Source organism: Heptranchias perlo, chromosome 23 (assembly GCF_035084215.1).
Source record: "Heptranchias perlo isolate sHepPer1 chromosome 23, sHepPer1.hap1, whole genome shotgun sequence".
Lineage (NCBI taxonomy): Eukaryota > Metazoa > Chordata > Chondrichthyes > Hexanchiformes > Hexanchidae > Heptranchias > Heptranchias perlo.
In genome coordinates, this window is record NC_090347.1 from 5,814,065 (window position 1) to 5,823,915 (window position 9,851).

Genomic DNA, 9,851 nt, shown 5'->3' on the forward strand with positions numbered 1-9,851 from the left:
CACCCGCCCGCCCGACGTCGCCGCATCATGACGTACTTCCGCAAACGGCCGTTCGGGCGTTGCCATAGAGACCAGAGACTCTCTGACAAGGGCCCTGGGCAACGAATCTTGTCCGCGTCAAACCACCCACCACCCACCCACACAGAGCGCGGGTTAGGGATGGCTAACTGTCGTTGTTATTACACCAAGCAAGCTTTTCTGGAAAATTATTTTCTCCTCGAAGGCATTACAAAATCAGGAAAAATGTTGGAAAACACTCAGCTGGTAAGTCAGCAAGCTGTGGAGAGAACGGACGAGTTAACGTTGTAAGTGTGGCCCCTTCTTCAGGACTCCTTGCTGGTTTGCAGCTACACGGGCAGCAGCCACCCCACTTCACTCAAAAGACCAGTCTTTTATTAGAGCCAGACCTTTCAGGAGTGAGATTAGAAAACACTTCTACACGCAAAGGGTGGTAGAAGTTTGGAACTCTCTTCCGCAAACGGCAATTGATGCTAGCTCAATTGCTAAATTTAAATCTGAGATAGATAGCTCTTTGCCAACCAAAGGTATTAAGGGATAGTGACCAAAGGCAGGTATATGGAGTTAGATCACAGATCAGCCATGATCTTATCAAATGGCAGAGCGGGCTTGAGGGGCTGAATGGCCTACTCCTGTCCCTATGTTCCTATGTTTATGTGTGAGCTTGGACATTGAGTGTCAGCAGCTCTTAGAACTTCCGAAGCCTTCTAAAACCTTCCAAACATCTGATGCCTTCTGGTTTGGGTGTCAAATGCATATTCTTTTGTATATTTAACTTCACAAAGAACTACTATTTCACCCGTTTCATTTTTTGACTTACTGAGGTGACCCATTGGATTCATAGTAAAAAGTTATTCAATTTAAACAGACACTGGTTAGGGACTTACAATAATCACAATTTAATTAGTTGACCAAGATCTGGTTCCTTGTTAGATGCTTTAAAAAAACTCCCTTTCTTTTCTTGAGCCTTAAATTATGATAACAAAACAACTGATTACATAAAAGCAGTCTTCCTCAGGACATTCCTAAGTATTCTTTTTCTACTCAGACAGGATGACCATTCTGGTAGCTTTGATAAGACGGTGTCCTTCTCACATCAGGTGGTTAATTGGAAACACTCCAAGTTGCAAGAATATTTTGTTCATCCCATCTCAGAGGCTTTGGTCATTCTCCTAGAATTCCAGTATTAACCCTTTTGGTTTTTCCAGAATCCATCAGTGTAGTTTAAAAAACTATGAAAGCCACTTTTCCAACAAGATCTGCAGTGATTTATCAACTATTGCCTCAAAAAATCCAATACCCTTCATTGTATATTAACGTAGCTTGCTTTTTACCATCTATATAGTAAGGGTACAGACATTATTTTGAAGTATTGTGCCAGGAAGAAATGAGGCACACGTGGGTACGGTAGCAGAGTGGTTATGTTACTGGACTAGTAGTCCAGAGATCTAGACTAATAATCCAGAGTCATGAGTTCAAATCCTGCTATAGCAGCTGGGAATTCAATTAATTAAATAAAAATCTGGAATTAAAATACGAGTATCAGTAATGGTGGCTATGAACCTACCGGATTGTCGTAAAAACCCATCTGGTTCACTAATGTCCTTTAGAGAAGGAAACCCTGCCGTCCTTGTCTAAAAACAAGGACATATAAGGTAGCCAAACTTAGTAGGAGGATAGAAGATTGGGAAGACAGCAAAAAGTAACTAAAGGATTGATTAAGGGAAGATAGATTATGAAAATAAATTAGCAAAAAATATACAAACAGATAGCAAGAGTCTCTACAGTTATATAAAAAGAAAAAGGGTGGCTAAGGTAAACGTGGGTCCCTTAGAGGATGAGACCGGGAAATTAATGGTGGGAAACATGGAGATGGCAAAAATGCTGAACAAATATTTTGTTTCAGTCTTTATGGTAGAGGACACGAAGAATATCCCAACACTGGACAAACAGGGGGCTCTGGGGGGGAGGAGCTAAATACGATTAAAATCACTAAGGAATTGGTACTCAGTAAATTAATAGGACTCAAGGCGGATAAATCCCCTGGACCTAATGGCTTACATCCTAGGGTTTTGAGGGAAGTGGCAGTAGGGATTGTGGATGCTTTGGTAATAATTTTCCAAAATTCTCTGGACTCAGCAAAGGTCCCGGCAGATTGGAAAACTGCTAATGTAACACCCTATTTAAAAAGGGTAGTAGGCAGAAGGCTGGAAATTATAGACCAGTTAGCCTAACATCTGTGGTGGGTAAAATTTTGGAGTCTATTATTAAGGAGACAGTAGCGGAACATTTGGATAAACATAATTTAATAGGACAAAGTCAGCATGGCTTTACGAAGGGGAAGTCATGTCTGACAAATTTGCTTGAGTTCTTTGAGGACATAACGTACAGGGTGGATAAAGGGGAACCAGTGGACGTAGTGTATTTAGACTTCCAGAAGGCATTCGACAAGGTGCCACATAAAAGATTATTGCTCAAGATAAAGAATCACTGGATTGGGGGTAATATTCTGGCATGGGTGGAGGATTGGTTATCTAACAGGAAGCAGAGAGTTGGGATAAATGGTTCATTCTCGGACTGGCAACCAGTAGCCAGTGGTGTTCCGCAGGGGTCGGTGATGGGTCCCCAACTCTTTACAATCTATATTAACGATTTGGAGGAGGGGACCGAGTGTAACATATCAAAGTTTGCAGATGATACAAAGATGGGAGGGAAAGTAGAGAGTGAGGAGGACATAAAAAAACCTACAAGGGGATATAGACAGGCTGGGTGAGTGGGCGGAGATTTGGCAGATGCAATACAATATTGGAAAATGTGAGGTTATGCACTTTGGCAGGAAAAATCAGAGAGCAAGTTATTATCTTAATGGCAAGAAACTGGAAAGTACTGCAGTACAAAGGGATCTGGGGGTCCTTGTACAAGAAAATCAAAAAGTTAGTATGCAGGTGCAGCAGGTGATCAAGAAGGCCAACGGAATGTTGGCTTTTATTGCTAGGGGGATAGAATATAAAAACAGGGAGGTATTGCTGCAGTTATATAAGGTATTGGTGAGACCGCACCTGGAATACTGCATACAGTTTTGGTGTCCATACTTAAGAAAAGACATACTTGCTCTCGAGGCAGTACAAAGAAGGTTCACTCGGTTAATCCCGGGGATGAGGGGGTGGACATATGAGGAGAGGTTGAGTAGATTGGGACTCGACTGATTGGAGTTCAGAAGAATGAGAGGCGATCTTATTGAAACATATAAGATTGTGAAGGGGCTTGATCGGGTGGATGCGGTAAGGATGTTCCCAAGGATGGGTGAAACTAGAACTAGGGGGCATAATCTTAGAATAAGGGGCTGCTCTTTCAAAACTGAGATGAGGAGAAACTTCTTCACTCAGAGGGTGGTAGGTCTGTGGAATTTGCTGCCCCAGGAAGCTGTGGAAGCTACATCATTAAATAAATTTAAAACAGAAATAGACAGTTTCCTAGAAGTAAAGGGAATTAGGGGTTACGGGGAGCGGGCAGGAAATTGGACATGAATTTAGATTTGAGGTTAGGATCAGATCAGCCATGATCTTATTGAATGGCGGAGCAGGCTCGAGGGGCCGATTGGCCTACTCCTGCTCCTATTTCTTATGTTCTTATGTTCTTATGTCCTTGCCCAGTCTGGCCTATATGTGACTCTGAACCCACAGCAATGTGGTTAATTCTTAATTGCTCTCTGAAATGGCCGAGTAAGCCACTCAGTTGTAAAATCTTGCTAAAAAAAGTCACAATAAGAATAAAACCGGACAGACCACTAGGCACCGGACATGACAAAGGCAAACCAAGCCCAGTCGACCCTGCATAGTCCTCCTTACTAACATCTGGGGACTTGTGCCAAAATTGGGAGAGCTGTCCCACAGACTAGTCAAGCAACAGCCTGACATAGCCACTCACAGAATCATACCTTTCAGCCAACGTCCCAGACTCTTCCATCACCATCCCTGGGTCTGTCCTGTCCCACCGGCAGGACAGACAAACCAGAGGTGGCGATACAGTGATATACAGTCAGGAGGGAGTGGCCCTGGGAGTCCTCAACATTGACTCTGGACCCCATGAAATCTCATGGCATCAGGTCAAACATGGGCAAGGAAACCTCCTGCTGATTACCAACTACTACTCTCCCTCAGCTGATGAATCAGTCCTCCGCCATGTTGAGCACCACTTGGAGGAAGCACTGAGGGTAGCAAGGGCACAGAATGTACTCTGGGTGGGGGACTTCAATGTCCATCACCAAGAGTGGCTCGGTAGTACCACTACTGATCGAGCTGGCCGAGTCCTGAAGGACATAGCTGCTAGATGGCCTGCGGCAGGTGGTGAGCGAACCAACACGAGGGATAAAACTTACTTGACCTCGTCCTCACCAATCTACCTGTCGCAAATGTATCTGTCCATGACAGTATTGATGTGGAGATGCCGGTGATGGACTGGGGTTGACAATTGTAAACAATTTTACAACACCAAGTTATAGTCCAGCAATTTTATTTTAAATTCACAAGCTTTCGGAGATTTTCTCCTTCCTCAGGCAAATGTTTCAAGATCTCCTTGAAGCCTACGCATTTATACATATTGAACAATAATACATGGTGTTTACAGACTGCCCCTGCAACTGCCCGTTGCCAAGGCAATCACCGTGTTCAGACAGAGAGGTGTTACCTGCAGAACCTCCGAATACACATTCAACAAAAAAACAAACAGGGAAAAAAAACAGAGAAAAAAAAAACACAGAGAGAGGCAGAAACATCCGGAAGGCAGAGAGAGCCAGCAGTATTGGTAGGAGTGACCACCGCACAGTCCTCGTGGAGACGAAGTCCCGTCTTCACACTGAGGACACCATCCAACGTGTTGTGTGGCACTACCAACGTGCTAAATGGGATAGATTCAGAACAGATCCAGCAGCTCAAAACTGGGCATCCATGAGGCGCTGTGGGCCATCAGCAGCAGCAGAATTGTATTCCACCACAATCTATACCCTCATGGCCCGGCATATTCCTCACTCTACCATGACCAACAAGCCAGGGGATCAAACCTGGTTCAATGAGGAGTGTAGAAGAGCATGCCAGGATCAGCACCAGGTGTACCTAAAAAAAATGAGGTGCCAACCTGGTGAAGCTACAACTCAGGAATACATGCATGCTAAACAGCAGAAGCAACATGCTATAGACAGAGCTAAGCAATTCCACAACCAACAGATCAGATCAAAGCTCTGCAGTCCTGCCACATCCAGTCGTGAATGGTGGTGGACAATTAAACAACTAACGGGAGGAGAAAGCTCTGCAAACATCCCCATCCTCAACGATGGCGAAGTCCAGCACGTGAGTGCAAAAGACAAGGCTGAAGCGTTTTCAACCATCTTCAGCCAGAAGTGCCGAGTAGATGATCCATCTCGGCCTCCTCCCGATATCCTCACCATCACAGAAGCCAGTCTTCAGCCAATTCGATTCACTCCACATGATATCAAGAAACGGCTGAGTGCACTGGATAGGAACATAGGAACAGGAGTAGGCCATTCAGCCCCTCGTGCCTGCTCCGCCATTTGATAAGATCATGGCTGATCTGTGATCTAACTCCATATATCTGCCTTTGGCCCATATCCCTTCATACCTTTGGTTGCCAAAAAGCTATCTGTCTCAGATTTAAATTTAGCAATTGAGCTAGTATCAATTGCCGTTTGCGGAAGAGAGTTCCAAACTTCTACCACCCTTTGTGTGTAGAAATGTTTTCTAATCTCGCTCCTGAAAGGTCTGGCTCTAATTTTTAGACTGTGCCCCCTACTCCGAAAATCCCCAACCAGCGGAAATAGTTTCTCTCGATCCACCCTATCTGTTCCCCTGAATATCTTATAAACTTCGATCAGATCACCCCTTAACCTTCGAAACTCCAGAGAATACAACCCCAATTTGTGTAATCTCTCCTCATAACTTAACCCTTGAAGTCCTGGTATCATTCTAGTAAACCTATGCTGCACTCCCTCCAAGGCCAATATGTCCTTCCGAAGGTGCGGTGCCCAGAACTGCTCTCAGTACTCCAAGTGCGGTCTAACCAGGGTTTTGTATAGCTGCAGCATAACTTCTGCCCCCTTGTACTCCAGTCCTCTCGATACAAAGGCCAACATTCCATTTGCCTTCTTGATTATTTTCTGCACCTGTTCATGACACTTCAATGATCTATGTACCTGAACCCCTAAGTCCCTTTGGACATCCACTGTTCTTAACTTTTTACCATTTAGAAAGCACCCTGTTCTATCCTTTTTTGATCCAAAGTGGATGACCTCACATTTGTCTATATTGAATTCCATTTGCCATAATTTTGCCCATTCACCTAATCTATCAATATCGCTTTGTAATTTTATGTTTTCATCTACAATGCCTACAATGCCACCAATCTTTGTGTCATTGGCAAACTTAGATATGAGACTTTCTATGCCTTCATCTAAGTCGTTAATAAATATTGTGAATAATTGAGGCCCCAAGACAGATCCCTGCGGGACTCCACTAGTCACATCCTGCCAATGTGAGTACCTTCCCATTATCCTTACTCTCTGTCACCTTTCGCTCAGCCAACTTCCTAACCAAGTCCGTACTTTTCCCTTGATTCCATGGGCTTCTATCTTAGCTAACAGTCTCTTATGTGGGACCTTATCAAATACCTTCTGGAAGTCCATATAAATAACATCCATTGACATTCCCCTGTCCACTACTTTAGTCACCTCTTCAAAAAATTCAATCAGGTTTGTCAGGCACGACCTACCTTTCACAAATCCATGCTGGCTCTCTCTGATTAACTGAAAATTCTCGAGGTGTTCAGTCACCCTATCCTTAATTATAGACTCCAGCATTTTCCCCACAACAGACGTGAGGCTAACTGGTCTATAATTCCCCGGTTTCCCTCTCTCTCCTTTCTTAAAAAGCGGAGTGATATGTGCAATTTCCAATCTAGAGGGACAGTTCCTGAATCTAGAGAACTTTGAAAGATTATAGTTAGGGCATCCGCAAAGGCTATGGGCCCTGACAACATCCCGGCTGTAGTGCTGTAGACTTGTGCTCCAGAACTAGCTGCGCCTCTAGCGAAGCTGTTCCGGTACAGCTACAACACTGGCATCTACCCGACAATGTGGAAAATTGCCCAGGTATGTCCTGTCCACAAAAAGCAGAACAAATCCAATCCGGCCAATTACTGCCCCATCAGTCTACTCTCAATCATCAGCAAAGTGATGGACGGTGTCGTCGACAGTGCTATCAAGCGGCACTTACTCACCAATAACCTGCTCACTGATGCTCAGTTTGGGTTCCGCCAAGACCACTCGGCTCCAGACCTCATTACAGCCTTGGTCCAAACATGGACAAAATAGCTGAATTCCAGAGGTGAGGTGAGAATGACTGCCCTTGACATCAAGGCAGCATTTGACCGAGTGTGGCACCAAGGAGCCCTAGTAAAATTGAAGTCAATGGGAATCAGGGGAAAACTCTCCAGTGGCTGGAGTCATACCTAGCACAAAGGAAGATGGTAGTGGTTGTTGGAGGCCAATCATCTCAGCCCCAGGGCATTGCTGCAGGAGTTCCTCAGGGCAATGTCCTAGGCCCAACCATCTTCAGCTGCTTCATCATTGACCTTCCCTCCATCATAAGGTCAGAAATGAGGATGTTCGCTGATGATTGCACAGTGTTCAGTTCCATTCGCAACCCCTCAAATAATGAAGCAGTCCGAGCCCGCATGCAGCAAGACCTGGACAACATCCAGGCTTGGGCTCATAAGTGGCAAGTAACATTCGCGCCAGATAAGTGCCAGGCAATGACCATCTCCAACAAGAGAAGGTCTAACCACCTCCCCTTGACATTCAACGGCATTACCATCACCGAATCCCCCACCATCAACATCCTGGGGGTCACCATTGACCAGAAACTTAACTGGACCAGCCATATAAATACTGTGGCTACAAGAGCAGGTTAGAGGCTGGGTATTCTGTGGCGAGTGACTTACCTCTTGACTCCCCAAAGCCTTTCCACCATCTACAAGGCACAAGTCAGGAGTGTGATGGAATACTCTCCACTTGCCTGGATGAGTGCAGCTCCAACAACACTCAAGAAGCTCGACACCATCCAGGAGAAAGCAGCCCTCTTGATTGGCACCCCATCCACCACCCTAAACATTCACTCCCTTCACCACCGGCGCACTGTGGCTGCAGTGAGTACCATCCACAGGATGCACTGCAGCTACTCACCAAGGCTTCTTCGACAGCACCTCCCCAACCTGCGACCTCTACCACCTAGAAGGACAAGGGCAGCAGGCACATGGAAACAACACCACCTGCACGTTCCCCTCCAAGTCACACACCATCCCGACTTGGAAATATATCGCCGTTCCTTCATCGTCACTGGGTCAAAATCCTGGAACTCCCTTCCTAACAGCACTGTGGGAGAACCTTCACCACACGGACTGCAACGGTTCAAGAAGGCGGCTCACCACCACCTTCTCAAGGGCAATTAGGGATGGGCAATAAGTGCCGGCCTCGCCATCGACGCCCACGTCCCATGAACGAATAAAAAAAAACACTTCAGTTGGGTAATATAAACAGTTTGGCAGAGTATGTTTCAAGGCTGTAACACAATTAAGGGATTCAAATGATATCATAAAGCAATTTGTAACGTGGAACTGAGACATACGGACCAGAAAGGCCAAAGTTGAATTCCCAGCCTGCGCTAAGTTAGTTGATCACAGCCAGAGCAGTAATGAGGGAAGTTACAGTTGGCCTCAGGAGGGAGGGGAAAAATCAGCTCGATTTTCGTTCTTGATTGCTGTACAGTGACCCGTATTGGAAAGTACAAGTGTTGAAAATAGTAACAACTTGCATTTAAATAGCACCTTCAGCGTATTAAAATATCCCAAAGCACTTCACAGGAACGTTATCAAACAAAATTTGACACCGAGCTACATATGAGGACAGCTTTGGTCAAAGAGGTAGGTTTTAAGGAGCGACTTAAAGGAGGAGGGAGAGGTGGAGAGGCGGAAAGGTTTCGGGAGGAAATTCCAGAGCTTGAGGCCCAGGCAGCTGAAGGCATGGCTGCCAATGGTAGAGCTTAAAATCAGGGATGTGCAAGAGGCCAGAATTGGAGGAGCGCAGAGATCTCTGAGGGTTGTAGGGCTGGAGGAGGTTACAGAGATAGGGAGGGGCGAGGCCCACATGTCCAAAGTCAGTTCTGCGAGAGACAGGGCAGGATTAAGCTGGAAATGAAGGTATAGTTGGTCAGCTTACAGGGGTGCTCACCAGAAAGAAAATAAAAAGAGCGTATTTCATCCGCCAACTGGGATATTGCAGGAAGTATTATAGAAGAAGTTAAAGAAGTCAGGGAGCACTATTCTGTTCTGTCACCTGTATTCTGTAAAATAAACACCAAGTCTTGCCAAAGTGTTCATCAGTTCCTCCTGCTGGAAGATTGGGGAAGCACATCTGTGAGGAACACGATATCCAGTTCATAAACAAAGGGGTCTCGTTGTTACACCCCTTGGGTTACGCTGTCGTACATCTCAATATTAGGTAGTGAAAGTAAACTCCTGACTGTGAGAGATACGGATAAGTTTACGGGAGAAACCGGCAACGCTAACCCGAGAGAATGTCTAAGGCAGACCTGAAATTTGTAACGGCTCTGGCTTGGCTACGATCCCCACCACGATTGAATAATTCACCAACACTCACTGCCTAAGCACACACATGAAGGCTGGTCGCTTATCAAAGTACCAGAGTGTTGCAAAAAAAATTGGAGGTATAAAACTAAAGCTGAATGCAATTTATTCTGCCCTCTGCC